We start from the raw sequence: 19,745 nt of genomic DNA, 5'->3' as shown, positions 1-19,745 counted from the left end.
ACCCAAGATTCTAACCGAGAATATTGACGAGTGATTATGGTCTTATACCGGTTTAATCTTTTAGGAATAGCAGAACGAAAGATTCATTCTGGATAAGATCCACACCATTTCTCTACAGTATTCTTTCTTCCAGCAGTGTGATTCCAGCAGGGTAATCCGGAGAACTGCTGTGCAGTTTTGAATGTAGGAGGAATATGCTAACGGAGGCGAGGCAGTGAGGGTGCGTCGTGCCTCGATAGCTCATTTGGTTAGGGAATTGGCCTAAAGGTAGGATTTCAAGCTTGAGACCCGACCTGCACACTATTTTAATCTACCAGAAAGTAACGAACTATAGTTTGGTTGGTGACCAGATATATACGGCCATAGTTTTCGTGTTGTAAGTTCTTGTGAGCCAACGGCCTTACCGCAGTGATAACACCGCTTCCTGTCAGATCACCGAAGTTAAGCGCTGTCGGGCTGGGCTAGCACTTGGATGGGTGACCATCCGGTCTGCCGAGCGCTGTTGGCAGAGGGCGTGCACTCAGCCCTTGTGAGGCAAACTAAGGAGCAACTTGATGGAGAAGTAGCGGCTCCGGTCTCGGAAACTGACATACGGTCGGGAGAGCAGTGTGCTGACCACATGCCCCTCCATATCCGCATCCAATGACGCCTATGGGCTGAGGATGACACGGCGGCCGGTCGGTGCCGTTGGGCTTTCATGGCCTGTTCGGGAGGAGTTTAGTTTAGTTTTAGTTTAAGTTCTTGTGAAACAGCTAATTTACGAGACTCAGCTGCTAAGACCGTAACCTAATATACAGATTTTACAGTAACATACTTCTTCGCGATTTGCATTTCATCTGTTGTTTACTTATTTATACTTTAATTCGTATTAAATGTTTCTCTCACGCAGGTTACGACAGCCGGGACGTAAAGAGTTCGTTAATTTTCTAATATAAAAATTCAACCCTCTGGTTCCCAAATGTGCAATGCGTGGAAACGCGAGGCGATCAAGTTCATTACGACCAATCACTCATCACATATTCTTGAACAGCCTCTGAGCAATAATCATTAGCGTCTGAATATAATGAGCAGCTCAACTGCTGAAACTTTGGCATAGTAGCACACACATTCTTCTGAAACCAGGTACACACCTAACTGATTTCAGTTACAGTACTTAGGAAGTTAACACGAAGACTGCTGGACTGGTTCTCAAATTCAACTGTCCTGTCGACAGACATTCTTACACTATTAGAGTTTCACATTTTACACATTTAACAAGTAAACAAAGTCACGCCATTTTTTCGCTCTTAAGCACGAATGGAGTAAATATAAGTTTCATCAGTTATCTTTCATTTTGGGTCAGCAAAAAATTACACATTTCAAATAGAAAGAAATGAGCCACACTAAACCTAAACAGACGGCACTGCATCATAATTCAAAGAAACGTAATTACAATACAGCGTTTGTGACACTAATAGGAGTAAAATAATTGTGACGTTTATAAAATAAGCGACGTTTCCACCTTTACGCGTGACGTAATAATAGGAGTGAAACCTGTTTTTGCATTGAAATATCTTGGCACTAACATTAACATCCGAACCAAAAGAATTTTGCACATTTACGAGAAACGCGTGGATTTGTTACTGTCAGCAATACAGCGTTCGTTTCTTTATTTGTTAAAAGCATGGTTCCGTCAAAGTTTTAAGTGAACATTGAGATTTGTTGGTACGTCTCAACAGTCCACTTTCACCCGTAGAGGCCATTTCCGAGTGGCATCAAGAAGTTGTCAATTGCATGATCGTAATGGGTCCAGTTGTGTCCAAAGTTTCGACTTTACGACAGTTGGCGTATTTGGTAGCCTTCTGATGCGCGCTGAAAAGTAAATCTGCAACTGGTCGATCATGTTATGCCAATGAATTTCAATATTTTGACAGAAGTATTCAGTAATCTGAAGTTAATAGCGGCAGTGGAACTAAACGTAGTAAGTTTACTTGATTAATTGGTTGCTTATTTTTATTGTCTGGTAAGACATGAATTGTTCCGAATTCCGATGTTCTCAGTTTTTAGCTGATCAGATGTTCCACCTTACGTTCTGTTTGTATTGTTAGGCAGGTTCTCTCATTACGATTACTTCCTTCTGGCGGCAACACTGTGCTCACAGCTAACACACAACTTCGTTATCCCGTCTTTTTTATACACAATTTAGGCCGAGGCTTCCGTTTGCATTAACATGTGTCCAGTCCTGACAGATGCCCTAATACACAAAGCGAGACGTAAACTGCATATTTGGTAGACAATTAGAATTACAACCTCATTCAAATTAATTAATACACTTCAGTACGATCTCTTAGGGAAAGTAGCAGCGATGTTAGGCCCGGGAGAAAGACAAACAGCCATACTGATAAATGAGGAGTCCGGAATACTCTGTGCATCACACAATACACGTTTTCACGGACAATGTTTATTTCCTCAACAGTAGATTTCTGAGCTTTCTATCTGTGATATACATTGCTCTGCCAAGACATCGTCAGTGGCTTTGGTCACAGTCGGTTGTACTTTCTACTGCTCAAATATAGACAAAATATAAACTGTGCTGTAGACGAAAAAGCCCAACTGTGAGTAAATCATGCTTTTGTGGAAGGAAGCCTAAATCTTCCCTGGTGACGCCGGGAGCAAAGCTGTCATCAGTAGAAACGACAGACCTTGCACTTCAGTCTCACGATGATTTAAGCTCTCTTGGCAGTGATTAGTGAGAAGAGGGCATGCGTCTGAATCTAATTGAATACCCGCAAACTACTGTACTATGCCTGGCGAAGGTACATCGTACTAGTATTATAAATTTTCTTACGTATTCCGTTCTCTTATTTAGCAAGCGAACGATGACTGTCAATATACATCTGTGCGCTACCTAATCTCTCTCAACTTTTTTCACTATCCCTACCAAACGCTAGATATGTTGGCGGCAGCATAATGGCTGCCCAGTCTTTTTCGACTAAAGGCTGTCTAAATTACGCTGCCTGTTTTCCAATGTTTCCAATTTGAGGTCCCTGAGAATCTCTGTGGCTATATGGACAATTCCGATTTGTTACGATCTTAGTTGCACGTCCCTGAATTTGTTCAGTCTCTGTCGTCATGCTTGCTTGGTAAGGATTCCAAACACAGTTACAACACACGGGAATCGATCGCACTGGCAGCCTGCAGCCGATATATCGGGTGATCAAAAAGTCAGTATAAATTTGAAAACTGAATAAATCACGGAATAATGTAGATAGAGAGGTACAAATTGACACACATGCTTGGAATGACATGGGGTTTTATTAGAACCAAAGAAATACAAAAGTTCAATAAATGTCCGACAGATGGCGCTTCATCTGATCAGAATAGCAATAATTAGCATAACAAAAAGTAAGACAAAGCAAAGATTATATTCTTTACAGGAAATGCTTAGTATGTCCACCATTCCTCAACAATAGCTGTAGTAGTGGAATAATGTTGTGAATAGCACTGCAAAGCATGTCCGTAGTTATGGTGAGGCATTGGCGTCGGATGTTGTCTTTCAGCATCCCTAGAGATGTCGGTCGATCACAATAAACTTGCGACTTCAGGTAACCCCAAAGCCAATAATCGCACGGACTGAGGTCTGGGGACCTGGGAGGCCAAGCATGACGAAAGTGGCGGCTGAGCACACGATCATCACCAAACGACGCGCGCAAGAGATCTTTCACGCGTCTAGCAATATGGGGTGGAGCGCCATCCTGCGTAAACATCGTACGTTCCAGCAGGTGTTTATCAACCAAGCTGGGGATAATGCTATTCTGTAACACATCGGCGTACCTCTCACACGTCACGGTAGCAGTTTTGCTGTCCAGCGCCATCTGTCGCACATTTTGTTAACTTTTTTGTTCTAATAAAACCCCATGTAATTCCAGTCATGTGTGTCAATTTTTACCCCTCTATCTACATTATTCCGTGGTTTATTAAGTTTTCAAATTTATACTGACTTTTTGATCACCCGGTACTTTAAAGACCCACGGAACTTTCCCAAAACCCTTCTATCAAGAAACTGCGTCTTGCGTTCCCCTTCCCTGATACTGATTTTACGTGCTCATCTCGTTTCATATCGCTTCTCAGTACCACACCTGAACACTTATATGATACGGCGTTCTCAAGATGTTCACCACTAGTTTTGTGATCAGATGCTATGCTGTCTTTCATCTGTGCTATACACACTTACTTGTATTTATCGACATTTGAGAAGAACTGCCACTCATTACACCGAGTGGAAATATTGTCAGAGTCCAGCGACGATACCGTCCTGTGTATAAAAGGACAGTCAGTGAACAGTACTATAGTACCGATTATCCTGTCTCTTAAGTCATTTACGTATGTTGTGTTAGTGCTGACGGTGATTCGTCTTTTGGCCGGTGTTAAGTTAGGTGATCCCTTACCGCTTCTCGAGAGGAAAACCTTTGCGTTATGGGATATCATCGACCTGCAGCCTTCTCCATCCATCGTAAGGAGGCCGCAGCGTGTTATGGACACTAATACGATATTACGAGGGGCGTTCAATAAATAATCCAACATTTTTTTCTGAAAATAGGTTACTGGGAGAGCCTGTATGCCCGCATCGCACCACTCCACTGGTCGACGTCGGAGCCAACGTCTTACTGCTTCAATAACTCCCCATCATCCAAGCATTGCTTCCCGCGGAGTGCATCCTTAGTGGGCCAAACAGATGGAAGTCTGAAGGTGCGAGATCCAGGTATGGGGTGGATGACGAAGAACAGTCCAATGAAGTTTTGTGAGCTGCTTTCCGATGCGCAGACTTTTGAGAGGACTTGCGCTGTCACCGAGAAGCAGAAGTTCATTTGCATTTTCGTGGCGACGAACACGCCTAAGTCATTTCTTCAATTTCCTGAGGCGAACACCGTACACTTCAGAGTAGATCGTTGCACCATGAGGGAGGACACCGAACTGAATAACCCCTTCATAGTCACCAGAAGACCGTCGCTACTACTTGACCAATTGAGGGTGCGGCATTGAACTGCCACTCTATGGGCTGCCGTTTTGTTTCTGTTCAAAGTATGGACCGATGTTTCATAGCCCGTAACAATGTTCGACAAAAACGGTCACGATCGGCTTCATAAGCGCAAGCTAATCCTCACAGATGGTCCTTCGTTTCTCTTTATGATCTTCTGATGGTGGCGAGGAACCCAGCGGTCCTTCACTTTTGAGTACACCAACTGGTGGACGAATGTGTCAACACTACCAACAGACGTCCACGTGTGCAGCTGGCTGGCTGACTGACACCTGTCGATCACCTCGAATGAGTGTGTCCACACGTTCCAACGCCGCAGGGATCACAGCTGTGTGCGGCCGACCAGCACGCGGGAGATCAAACAGTGAAGGACACGACAGATTCATCAGAGAAATAGTATACACGTAGATAAATCATGCACAAAGCAGGATAGGGTTAGACGAGGATAGGGCGGTAAGTAGGCCATGGCCTTATCTATGGAACCACCCTAATATTCATCTTAGCAACTTGAGAAAACCGTGAAAAACCCTAGTTAGCATGGTCCAAACGTATACGAACCTTGCTCCTCCCGAATTTGAGTCTAGTGCATTAACACTGGCTTAGCCGCCTCGCTCGGTATATGATTTGGAAAGAAAAGGGACTAACATCGCGCACAGTAAGTAATATAACATGAACATGACATATATAGAATTTAAGGCACCCGCTACGAGTATTCTTACTATGTGTAGGCTTCTCCCAAGCGTACATAACAATCAAGATGTCTGGCATAAAGTTGGTGCTATCTAAAGGAAAAGTAATTATGTATCAGATGGCACTGTTTCTTCCGCGACTTGTGCTTCTCTAGTGTCTTATATCTGTTAACTTTCAGACATCGCTTGTATAAAAGAGCGACGTTTGACACATGAATTACCTTTACTTGTGGCAGAACAGGTATTTGAGGTACTACTTCATTAAAACATCGCTAGGTGCACTGCGGTTGAATATGCAAAAGACGTTAGCGCCAATGCTGATACTATCTATATTAACCGATAATCTGACACGTTAAACTGACATTCATTTGTCCAATATGCCATTCTAGAGATCACTTTACAGAACAGGAGTTGAGGGGATTATTTACGAATTTAAGTGATACCTAATGTCTGCATTGGGATTGTTACTCAATGAAAGTCACCTAAGTGTGAGGAAGCAGTGTTATCTTGTACTTCCGCCTAAAGCAAATATTTAACAGCCTGTTCTGGAGGCAATGTTGCGGGCAGATGATTGTGCATGTAAATTTTAGTGCAGACCAAAAGGAGAAAGGAATTCATAAAGTGAAAAAAACAACACTAATACAAATCGCAATGATTGTCCAGATATGGATTCCGGAAAGATCAAAATATTACGCAACAATGTGGTAATGACATGTTAGCAGATTATATAACTTAACGAATGAATATATAAATGGTGAAAAATAGACCTTCTGGTTCAAATGGCTCTGAGCACTATTGGACTTAACTTCTGAGGTCATCAGGCCACTAGAACTTTGAACTAATTAAACCTAACTAACCTAAGGACATCACACACATCCATGCCCGAGGCAGGATTCGAACCTGCGACCGTAGCGGTCGCGCGGTTCCAGACTGTAGCGCCTAGAACAGCTAGGCCACCCAGGCCGGCAGGCCTTCTGGAAATAAGCCCTTACGCTCTGGCGAAATCATTTTCGCACCTCATTCTTTATTTCAGGACCGTTTGTGCCGCAAGGCAGGAGAAATTAGGTTTGGCAGCATTTCCGCGCGAAAAGTAAAAGTCCCCGGTTCGAGTCCCAGTGGAGCACATAGTTCTACGTTTTTTACCTTCAGTCTGATAAATCTTAGACTGATTTCGTATTCCTCGATTTCTGCCAACTACCTTGTGCCATAGAATACTGTACGGCATAATGTAAGCAGTATTACAAAACGCAATCATAGAATTTAATCTTCAAATGCAAAAACTGAAAAAGTAATCAGTGTGTATCACCTTAAAAGGTGAATACGTGCAGTTCGAAAACAAATATTCAGTTGTCATTACTACGATGCCTTACTTTTCCGACAGCTTTTTATAGCTGATTAGCTTTTGAATACTGATAAGCGCCACAAAAATATTTTTCTTGTAGAAAATACTCAAACTTTTGAAAACAGCTTTCAGTAAATCTGCATTCAGCCTCCTAGAACGGGACAAAGCAAGCATTATTCTCTCTGCAACACTACAGATGAAGCTAGTACAATTGATACTAGTTTCCTCTACCGATTTATTGATCGAAACGGAGAAGTTACCAAATGTAGGTCACCGACTCTGATGAAAATTCGTCCATCTGTCACTGGAAAATTTTTACTTTCAGCTCTACCAGCCATATAATTTGAGAAAAATCAACGTTTTCTGATTCACCTCAAGTGAAAATCGGAAAATGAGAAGAAAGGCTGTTCTCTAAAATGTGGCAAATGGAAAACTACCTGCTTTGGCAGTTCACACACACACACACACACACACACACACACACACACACACACACACAAGTACTTGGAATACTGACGTGCTGATCATTTTGCGAAGTCTATTTTCCCAAGGAAAAGTTTTCCTCAAAATCGGAAACTGGAGTTTGGTTAGAGTCTCCGGATCAGGAGTTTATACTGGGTGGGTCGTTCGCAAACGAACGGGTGCAAAGGAACAGTTCACTAAAGTAAACGGAAAGGCCGAGGAACTACTAACGTATGTCCGTTCACCGTTAATCCGGTTGCTGTCCATCTCGTTCCCGGAACGGTCGTTCACACTCACTCTGGCCGCTCGCGGTGTCGCCTCTGTCTCATATTCGGATAGCCCCTCCCTTCTCGTAACGCTAGAGTTTTTTATAATTTTGCTGGATATACGATGCTCAAATTATGGAAAACTTATTTCATATAAACCCAAACGTGTTTAGTTATCGTTTGCCATTGTCCGTGGGTTTTCTCTATTCAGATCTATAAAACGTGTTTTCAGCAGCTGTCTACTAAAATTTGGCCTCTAAACAGTTTTGTTTGTTGTTTACTTAATTTTACATTATAGGGTCATGTAGGACCCTTTGTATGTTATCAGGTAGTAGTAGCTTGTCGTCTGTTACTAAATGATGTTAAGGTGAATTTAGTTGGCGAGTTAACAACACTTTATAGCTAAGTGTAATTTAGTATTTGTGATAACACTTTCGATTATTTACATTCAACTTCCACAAATTCTTTTCAATCTGCAGTCCTATGAGTTGCTGACAAGCGCACACAAGCCTACACACATTTTTGATAACTTCGCTTATAACTGAAACTTTAACTTTGCCGAAACACAGTGTAAATGTTTTAGTTGTGTGTCCAGTCGGAGTTCATGTTAGTGTTTTAATTTGGCCTTTTGTGAATGTATTTTTCATATTTTTTGTGTTTGTTGAATGTTTTTCTGGCACCGTACTGTTGGGCCACTGGTCAGTTTCGTGTTTCTTGTCCTTCAGAAAAATTTGTAGTTTATATATGCATTCCTTTTCATTCATAATCATAGTTGCATTGCCTTTGTCAGATTTGCACAGTGTTTTAGTTTCTTGGATGTGATTTCTTCAGGTGTTCTTTAATTGGCGATTTTGGTGGATTTATATATTATTATTTGTGTTTTTCTGCAGCTATTAATTATCTTGCTACGTTCACATTAAAATTTGATATGATGATTCACTCTTGTTTGTTTATGAAGTGTTCATGTTCTGTTACGAGGCCTTCTACTGTTTCGTCTGTTTGTGTGTTTTGGTCCTTCGTGAAATAGGTTTGTATCTTATTCAGTGAGATTTGATGTATGTCAGTAACTGATGGTCAGGTTGATGATTCTATCCTGGGAATTAGAGGAGTGATTCTGATGATTCTTTGCAGCCTGTGTACTATTGCTGCGCTTTTGCATTGTTTCTCCAGCTTTCTTGCATTACTTTTGTATGTGTGCCTTTTCTCTGTCATTTCCTCAAAGTGGGCTGTTACTGCGTATTTATCATGTAATTCTAAATTCAGAGCAAGAAAGTGGGCGGAATCATAAACAGCACCAGTGCACTTGATGCAAACAATCATCAGAATCAAAACAAATTCTAGCAGAGAATAATTAACTGACAAATTTCGCCGGACAAGAACCTCCCTATTTGAATAAAGTTCCAAACACAGTAACACGTATCACACAAAACAATAGAAGACAACATGTCAGAGTCTCAACACGTCCTAGAGGAACAATGAGTCATCACACCAAATTCTGATGCGGACTTGACAAGGAAATTAGTAGTTGCAGAAATAGCACTATCGGAACTCACAAATTCACCAGTCACTCCAGTAACAGAACATCTAAGAAGCCAAACAAAAAACAGACGATACAGCGCCATATTAAGAAAGGATGACAAAGGCAGTATAATATTAATCATGAATGAAAGTGAACACACAGATGAAACACCAGATTTTCTAAATGATAACAACATCGCCAAATTGACCAATAACTCTACAGCAAGTTACCAATGGACTATTCAATGAATACTGAAAAACATTAAAATGACAGCCACAGAAGGCCAGATAAAAAGCATGAGACAGAAATCGAAAGGCACTCACTCTACAGCACTTGCGGAAGTGCACAATCAAAAAAATACTAAACGCCCCATCCTACCCCCCTTTATCACGCCCGCCCGCCCGCCCGCCCGCCCGCCTTCCCTCCCCTCCCCCCCCCCCCCCCCTCAAACACACACTACTGAAGAAACTACACACTTTTACACTTTTGAACACACCGGCAACCTGAAAAACTCTAGAGAATTAATAGTCAGGAGCATCAAAGATTGCACCATTTCATGACACATCAATGTACACTCCGGTGAAGTGGTTCACTTGTAGGGGGACTAGTGTAGCAGGGGATACAAACCGTCGGCTTTGGACAATGACGTCACAAGTCGCCAAACGAGAAGCGATTCTTCTTAGTGTTGTAGCTCCCTTCAGTAGCTGATAAGTGTTTTTTGGCTTTTTTAAAAATCTCACGAGATAGAATAAACAGATCCACTTTATTAAGCAATCAGTAAAAAAAACGAAACAAACATAACAGCAAAAGCGAAAATGGTAAACTGCTCTCTGGCGACTTGTGACGTTATTGTCCAAAGCCGACGGGTTGTATCCCCTGCTACACTAGACCCCTTGTAGGGTGGTCATACCCAACTGACTGCCAGACAAGAAAAATCAGTCTGTCAGTTGATGGGGCAAATGGTTCAAATGGCTCTGAGCACTAGGGGATTTAACATCTGAGGTCATCAGTCCCCTAGATCTTACAACTACTTAAACCTCACTAACCTAAGGACATCACGCACATCCATGCCTGTGGCAGGATTCGAACCTGCGACCGTAGCGGTCGCGCGGTTCCAGGCTGTAGCGCCTAGAACCGCTCGGCCACTCCGGCCGGCTGGGACCGCAGCTGATGCCTTTAACATTATAGGACTTAGCTGATATTGTCTTGTCAACATGAAATGCATGTAAAGTAAACAAAAATCTAGCGGGCAAATGATGTTTCGAATAAGGAATATTCGAGCTTAACTTTAAGTGAAGTCTATGAAAAATACGTTCTGCGTACGTCAATGACCGTGTACGAGAATACTTTCTACAAACAGGCATCTGTGTGGACATGCAGAAAAATAAAACTTATGAAAACACAGTTTTGAAAGTAACTCCTTGTTACCGGTTTTGGTACACACGTATTTTTATGTTCGCCATCGGGCTGTACCAAATAAAAGAGAGATGGAAAATCACATGAGTGCCCTGCTTTCGTGTTATATGCCTAAACAGGTCGTTAGAACGTTATATTTGCTTTGCATATTGTATCCGTTGCGCTAGTAAAATGGTATATAACTGGCAATTAATAAAAAAATGTCATTTAACAGTTTATTCCTGCGAATAAGCACTATGTGTTCCATCCATAGCACTTCTGTCTCTGTCTGTAGCGTATCCCTGAGCCTGAACGCATGGGGAGCACTCTGTTACAAGTGTGCGCAATTGTTTTGTGTTCCTTACCTTGCAAGTGGTCCATCCAGGCGGGCAGACTGGCCGTCAGCGGCAGCACGTACAGCAGCAGAGGCAGCCACATGGCGGCAGAGTCCGGCGGTCACTGGCAGCAGCTGCTGCTGCTACTACCACCCTTGCACGTTGTGCGGGCACTGCCCGGAAATCCCTGCGCTCCGGCCCGGTCCGCTACCCCCACCAGCCCCTGTCAGCGAACGGTCAGCCGTCATGCGGCAGTTTCGTCATTGTCCGACTCGCCCTTCGGTTCAGGGAAAGTCGCTCGCGTATACCTGTCCGGCCACATATTTCCGGTGTGGATGAATCCACTGAATGACTGGACCCAAACCGGGCATTGTACAATGCACTCTAAAATCATAACAACGAGATAACTTGAATATTTGGTCAATAGTTCCACATTTCGGAGAAGACTCCACCTTATGCATGACAGCTTTGTAGTTCAGTTTTCACCCAGACATGTTTGAGCACTCAGTGGGATTATTTTGCCGGCGGCGGTGGCCGAGCGGTTCTAGGCGCTTCAGTCCGGAACCGCGCGACTGCTACGGTTGCAGGTTCGAATCCTGCCTCGGGCATGGATGTGTGTGATGTCCTTACGTTAATTAGGTTTAAGTAGTTCTAAGTTCTAGGGGACTGATGACCTCAGAAGTTAAGTCCCATAGTGCTCAGAGCCATTTGAATCATTTTTGGGATTATTTGTTTATTTTCCTTCTGAAAAATTGTTGTTACATGTTACATGGCGTCCGGCCATCCTGATTTAGGTTTCCCGTAATTTCCTAAAATCGCTTAAGGCAAATGCCTGCATGATTCCTTCAAAAGGCCATCCTTCGCTAATTCGCGCTTGAGCTCCGTCTCTAATAACGTCGTTGTCGACGGACGTTAAACACTAATCTCGTCCTCCTCCACTAAATTAAAAGAACTTCAGAGAGAAAAACAAGAAAAGAAAAACAAATGAAATTCTATCAAGTTATGGCTTAACCTACTCTTGTATACGGCTCTGAATCAAGGAAAAATGTTGTTGTTGTTGTGGTCTTCAGTCCTGAGACTGGTTTGATGCAGCTCTCCATGCTGCTCTATCCTGTGCAAGCTTCTTCATCTCCCAGTACCTACTTCAGCCGACATCCTTCTGAATCTGCTTAGTGTACTCATCTCTCGGTCTCCCTCTACGATTTTTACCCTCCACGCTGCCCTCCAGTACTAAATTGGTGATCCCTTGATGCCTCAGAACATGTCCTAACAACCGATCCCTTCTTCTAGTCAAGTTGTGCCACAAACTCCTCTTCTTCCCAATTCTACACAATACCTCCTTATTAGTTATGTGATCTACCCATCTAATCTTCAGCATTTCTATGTAGCACCACATTTCGAAAGCTTCTATTCTCTTCTTGTCTAAACTATTTATCGTCCACGTTTCACTTCCATACATGGCTACACTCCATACAAATACTTTCAGAAACGACTTCCTGACACTTAAATCAATACTCGATGTTAACAAATTTCTCTTCTTCAGAAACGCTTCCGTTGCCATTGCCAGTCTACATTTTATATCCTCTCTACTTCGACCATCATTAGTTATTTTGCTCCCCAAATAGCAAAACTCCTTTACTACTTTAAGTGTCTCATTTTCTAATCTAATTCCCTCAACATCACCCGACTTAATTGGACTACATTCCATTATCCTTGTTTTGCTTTTGTTGATATTCATTTTATACCCTCCTATCAAGACACTGTCCATTCCGTTCAACTGCTCTTCCAAGTCCTTTGCTGTCTCTAACAGAATTACAATGTCATCGGCGAACCTCAAAGTTTTTATTTCTTCTCCATGGATTTTAATACCTACTCCGAACTTTTCATTTGTTTCCTTTACTGCTTGCTCAATATAGAGATTGAATAACATTGGGGAGAGGCTACAACCCTGTCTCACTCCCTTCCCAACCACTGCCTCCCTTTCATGTCCCTCGACTCTTATAACTGCCATCTGGTTTCTGTACAAATTGTAAATAGCCTTTCGCTCCCTGTATTTTACCCCTGCCACCTTCAGAATTTGAAAGAGAGTATTCCAGTCAACATTGTCAAAAGCTTTCTCTAAGTCTACAAATGCTAGAAACGTAGGTTTGCCTTTCCTTAATCTTTCTTCTAAGATAAGTCGTAGGGTCAGTATAGCCTCACGTGTTCCAACATTTCTACGGAATCCAAACTGATCTTCCCCGAGGTCGGCTTCTACCAGTTTTTCTATTCGTCTGTAAAGAATTCGCGTTAGTATTTTGCAGCAGTGACTTATTAAACTGAAAGTTCGGTAATTTTCACATCTGTCAACACCTGCTTTCTTTGGGATTGGAATTATTATATTCTTCTTGAAGTCTGAGGGTATTTCGCCTGTCTCATACATCTTGCTCATCAGATGGTAGAGTTTTGTCATGACTAACTCTCCCAAGGCTGTCAGTAGTTCTAATGCAATGTTGTCTACTCCCGGGGCCTTGTTTCGACTTAGGTCTTTCAGTGCTCTGTCAAACTCTTCACGCAGTATCATACCTCCCATTTCATCTTCATCTAGATCCTCTTTCATTTTCATGATATTGTCCTCAAGAACATCGCCCATGTATAGCCCCTCTATACACTCCTTCCACCTTTCTGCTTTCCCTTCTTTGCTTAGAACTGGGTTTCCATCTGAGCTCTTGATATTCATGCAAGTGGTTCTCTTTTCTCTAAATGTCTCTTTAATTTTCCTGTAGGCAGTATCTACCTTACCCCTAGTGAGATAAGCCTCTACATCCTTACATTTGTCCTCTAGCCATCCCTGCTTAGGCATTTTGCACTTCCTGTCGATCTCATTTTTGAGACGTTTGTATTCGTTTTTGCCTGCTTCACTTACTGCATTTCTGTATTTTCTCCTTTCATCAATTAAATTCAGTATCTCCTCTGTTACCCAAGGATTTCTACTAGCCCTCGTCTCTTTACCCACTTGATCCTCTGCTGCCTTCACTATTTCATTCCTCAAAGCTACCCATTTTTCTTCTACTGTATTTCTATCCCCCATTCCTGTCAATTGTTCCCTTATGCTCTTCCTGAAACTCTGTACAACCTCTGGTTTAGTCAGTTTACCCAGGTCCCATCTCCTTAAATTTCCACCTTTTTGCAGTTTCTTCAGTTTTTATCTACACTTCATAACCAATAGATTGTGGTCAGATCCACATCTGCCCCTGGAAATGTCTTACAATTTAAAACCTGGTTCCTAAATCTCTGTCTTACCATTATATAATCTATCTGAAACCTTTTAGTATCTCCAGGGTTATTCCATGTATACAACCTTCTTTCATGATTCTTGAACCAAGTGTTAGCTGTGATTAAGTTATGCTCTGTGCAAAATTCTACCAGGCGGCTTCATCTTTCATTTCTTAGCCCCAATCCATATTTACCTACTACGTTTCCTTCTCTTCCTTTTCCTACTGTCGAATTCCAGTCACCCATGACTATTAAATTTTCATCTCCCTTCACTACCTGAATAATTTCTTTTATCTCATCATACATTTCATCAATTTCTTCATCATCTGCAGAGCTAGTTGGCATATAAACTTGTACTACTGTAGTAGGCGTGGGCTTCGTGTCCATCGTGGCCACAATAATGCGTTCACTATGCTGTTCGTAGTAGCTTACCCGCACTCCTATTTTTTATTCATTATTAAACCTACTCGTGCATTACCCCTATTTGATTTTGTATTTATAACCCTGTATTCACCTGACCACAAGTCTTGTTTCTCCTGCCACCGAACTTCACTAATTCCCACTATATCTAACTTTAACCTATCCATTTCCCTTTTTAAATTTTCTAACCTACCTGCCCGATTAAGGGATCTGACATTCCACGCTCCGATCCGTAGAACGCCAGTTTTCTTTCCCCTGATAACGACGTCCTCCTGAGTAGTCCCTGCCCGGAGATCCGAATGGGGGACTATTTTACCTCCGGAATATTTTACCCAAGAGGACGCCATCATCATTTAATCATACAGTAAAGCTGCATGCCCTCGGGAAAAATTACGGCTGTAGTTTCCCCTTGCTTTCAGCCATTGGCAGTACCAGCAGAGCAAGGCGTTTTGGTTAGGAAAAATAAGTAAATGAAAAAGCACTTATACAAGCTGCAGACATGAAGTTCTTGAGATACGCTAGAGGCTGTAATAAAATGGATAAAATAAACAATAAAACAGTAAGATCAGAGTCAAAAATCTTTTCATTTAATGACTGGACAGAATAGAATAGAGTGAAAGGGAAGGATCATGTTGATAGAAAGACAGAAAAAGGTTGCCAAAAGAGATAATGAATTATTGGCCGACTGCAAAGAGAGACCTAGGTGGACCTCGTAAGAGATGGTTGGACTGGTGACAGACATCGCAACAGGTGATTACAAAACCTAATCCTTGGAAGGAGATGATGGTGAAGATGATGACGATAATGATAATCTTCTATTCTACTTTGCCAGCTTTGATTAGCATCTAAAAGTAACAGCCAGTGAAAGAATAATTTACTCATTCCATAAACATGGCATTTATTGAGAGCTGTGAATACGTCTTGATAAATATCTACATCTACATGACAGCTCTGCAACTCTCACTTAAGTGTCTATCGGAGGGTTCTTCGAGCCACCTTGAGGCTATTTCTCTACCGTTCCACTCTCTAACAGCGCGTGGTAAAAGTGGACGCTTAAATCTTTCTGTAAGAGCTCTGATTTCTCTCATTTTTATTATGATGAATATATCTCCCTATGTACAGTACGTTGGCAGCAATAAAAAATTTTCACATTTGGAGGAGAACGTTAGTGATTGAAATTTCGTGAAAAGATCTCGCCGTCGTTGTTTTAATGATTGCCATCCCAATTTGCTTTCCGTAACCGTGACAATCTCACAACTGTATCACAATAATACTGAACGAACTCTCCTTCTTTGAACTTTTTCGGTGTCCTACGTCATCCCAGTCTGGTACTGATCCCTTACAATACTCTGGTATAGATCGAATGAGTGCAGTGCACACGGTCACTTTAGTAAATATATCTCAATTAATTATCGTCTCGATCAGTCCATTACACCTTCATTCTGTCCAAGTCTCGCTCTCGGAATCCCTAGATTTTGTTGGCGGTCTTCATTAAATTCTCTGTGTTGTGATTCGCTTCTTGTGTTCTACATCTACGTCTACATGACTACTCTGCAATTCACATTTAAGTGCTTGGCAGAGGGTTCATCGAACCACAATCATACTATCTCTCTACCATTCCACTCCCTAACAGCGCGCGGGAAAAACGAACACCTAAACCTTTCTGTTCGAGCTCTGATTTCTCTTATTTTATTTTGATGATCATTCCTACCTATGTAGGTTGGGCTCAACAAAATATTTTCGCATTCGGAAGAGAAAGTTGGTGACTGAAATTTCGTAAATAGATCTCGCCGCGACGAAAAACGTCTTTGCTTTAATGACTTCCATCCCAACTCGCGTATCATATCTGTCACACTCTCTCCCCTATTACGTGATAATACAAAACGAGCTGCCCTTTTTTGTACCCTTTCGATGTCCTCCGTCAATCCCACCTGGTAAGGATCCCACACCGCGCAGCAATATTCTAACAGAGGACGAACGAGTGTAGTGTAAGCTGTCTCTTTAGTGGACTTGTTGCATCTTCTAAGTGTCCTGCCAAAGAAATGCAACCTTTGGCTCGCCTTCCCCACAATATTATCTATGTGGTCTTTCCAACTGAAGTTGTTCGTAATTTTAACACCCAGGTACTTAGTTGAATTGACAGCCTTGAGAATTGTACTATTTATCGAGTAATCGAATTACAACGGATTTCTTTTGGAACTCATGTGAATCACCTCACACTTTACGTTATTTAGCGTCAACTGCCACCTGCCACACCATACAGCAATCTTTTCTAAATCGCTTTGCAACTGATACTGGTCTTCGGATGACCTTACTAGACGGTAAATTACAGCATCATCTGCGAACAACCTAAGAGAACTGCTCAGATGGTCACCCAGGTCATTTATATAGATCAGGAACTGCAGAGGTCCCAGGACGCTTCCCTGGGGAACACCTGATATCACTTCAGTTTTACTCGATGATTTGCCGCCCATTACTACGAACTGCGACCTTCCTGACAGGAAATCACGAATCCAGTCGCACAACTGAGACGATACCCCATAGGCCCGCAGCTTGATTAGAAGTCGCTTGTGAGGAACGGTGTCAAAAGCTTTCCGGAAATCCAGAAATACGGAATCAACCTGAGATCCCCTGTCGATAGCGGTCATTATTTCGTGCGTTGCACAAGAACGATGTTTTCTGAAACCATGCTGATTACGTATCAGTAGATCGTTCCCTTCGAGGTGATTCATAATGTTTGAATACAGTATATGCTCCAAAACCCTACTGCAAATCGGCGTCAATGATATATGTCTGTAGTTCGATGGATTACTCCTACTACCCTTCTTAAACACTGGTGCGACCTGCGCAATTTTCCAATCTGTAGGTACAGATCTATCGGTGAACGAGCGGTTGTATATGATTGCTAAGTAGGGAGCTATTGTATCAGCGTAATCTGAAAGGAACCTAATCGGTATACAATCTGGACCTGAAGACTTGCCCGTATCAAGCGATTTGAGTTGCTTCGCAACCCCTAATGTATCTACTTCTAAGAAACTCATGCTAGCAGCTGTCCGTGTTTCAAATTCTGGAATATTCCATTCGTCTTCCCTGGTGAAGGAATTTCGGAAAACTGCGTTCAATAACTCCGCTTTAACGGCACAGTCGTCGGTAACAGTACCATCGGCACTGCGCAGCGAAGTTATTGACTGCGTCTTGCCGCTTGTGTACTTTACATACGACGAGAATTTCTTCGGATTTTCTACCAAATTTCGAGACAATGTTTCGTTGTGGAACCTATTAAAGGTATCTCGCATTGAAGTCCGTGCCAAATTTCGCGCGTCTGTAAATTTTAGCCAATCTTCGGGATTTCGCGTTCTTCTGATCTTCGCATGCTTTTTCCGTTGCCTCTGCAACAGCGTTCGGACCTGTTTTGTGTACCATGGGGGATCAGTTTCATCTCTTACCAGTTTATGAGGTATGAATCTCTCAATTGCTGTTGCTGTTCCTCTCTTTTATTTCCTGCCCTTGACTTTCTGGATCAAGTTAATAACCGTTGCTGTGTTGTTTCTGTTCGTGAGAATTATTCTCATCGTTATCTCTGATGACATACAGCAGCAGAGGCTAATATAGTGTAGGGCTCCGTGAGTACGCAGAATTGTCGCAACACGACGTGGCATGGACTCGACTAATGTCTGAAGTAGTGCTGGAGGAAACTGACACCATGACTCCTGCAGGGCTGTCCATAAATCCGTAAGAGTAAGGGAGGGAGTGGAGATCCCTTCTGAACAGCGCATTGCAAGGCATCCCAGATATGTTCAACAAAGTTTATGTCTACGGAGTCTGGTGGCCAACGGAAGAACTCAGAAGAGTGTTCTTGGAGCCACTCTGTAGCAATTCTGCACGCGTGGGGTGTCGCATTGTCCTCCTGGAATAGCCCAAGTCCATCGGAATGCACAAAGGACATGAATGGATGCAGGTGATCAGACAGGATGCTTACGTACATGTCACCTGCGGGAGTCGTATCTAGACGTGTCAGGGGTCCCATATGACTCCAACTGCACACGCCCCACACCATTACAAAGCCTCCACAAGCTTGAACAGTCCCCTGCTGACATGCAGGGTCCATGGATTCATGGGGGTGTCTTCACACCCGTACACGTCCATCCGCTCGATACAATTTGAAACGAGACTCGTCCGACCAGGCAACATATTTCTAGTCAACAGACCAATGTCAGTGTTGATGGGCCCAGGCGATGCGTAAAGCTTTGTGTCGCGCAGCCATCAAGGGTACACGAGTGGGTCTTCGACTCCGAAAACCAATGTAGATGATGTTTCGTTGAATGGTTCGCACGTTAACAATTGTTGATCGCCCAGCATTGAAATTTGCATCAATTTGCGGAAGGGTTGCACTTCAGTCACGTTGAACGATTCTCTTCAGTCGTCGTTGGTCCCGTTCTTGCAGTATCTTTTTTCGGTCTCAGCGATGTCGGAGATTTGGTGTTTTACCGGATTCCTGGTATTCACGGCACACTCGTGGAATGGTCGCACGGTAAATCCTCAGTTCATCGCTACCTGAGAGATGCTATGTCCCGTCGCTCGTGCGCCAACTATAACACCACGTTGGGACTCACTTAAATCTTGATAACCTGCCGTTGTAGCTGTAATAACTGATCTAGCAACTGCCTTAGACACTTTTTATCGTATATAAGCGATGCTGTCCACAGCGCCTTATTCTGCCTGTTTACATGTCTCTGTAATTAAATACGCAAGCCAATACCGGTTTCTTCGGGACTGCAGTGCATTTTAATTCCTGCAGAGAAACACAATTGTCTCTTCATAAATGCTGATTTGATTTTCAGCACCTTTTAGCGCAGTTTCTCGTGTGGTCGCAGGCTTTTACATATCCCCTCTTTCGTTGACATCAGAATCTTCAAGATTTTCCATTGTACTCCCCGTTTCATTCACTATTATCAGCAGCGTACCTTGTTCTCGATATGCAGTTTACATGTTCCTTAATATTTACTGCAGCTCAGATTGTAATAGTTCTGCTGATGCAATCTACC

At 42.6% G+C, this 19,745-nt stretch overlaps 1 pseudogene; it reads left to right on the top strand.

Moving 5' to 3' along the window:
• Positions 1-390: 390 nt before the first annotated feature.
• Positions 391-508, top strand: LOC124728082 (annotated as a pseudogene).
• The last annotated feature ends 19,237 nt before the right edge of the window (positions 509-19,745 follow it).

This window comes from Schistocerca piceifrons, chromosome 1, assembly GCF_021461385.2.
Source record: "Schistocerca piceifrons isolate TAMUIC-IGC-003096 chromosome 1, iqSchPice1.1, whole genome shotgun sequence".
NCBI classification, from domain to species: domain Eukaryota; kingdom Metazoa; phylum Arthropoda; class Insecta; order Orthoptera; family Acrididae; genus Schistocerca; species Schistocerca piceifrons.
The sequence above is the reverse complement of the archived record's forward strand: the minus strand, read 5'-3'. Positions and strand labels throughout refer to the sequence as shown.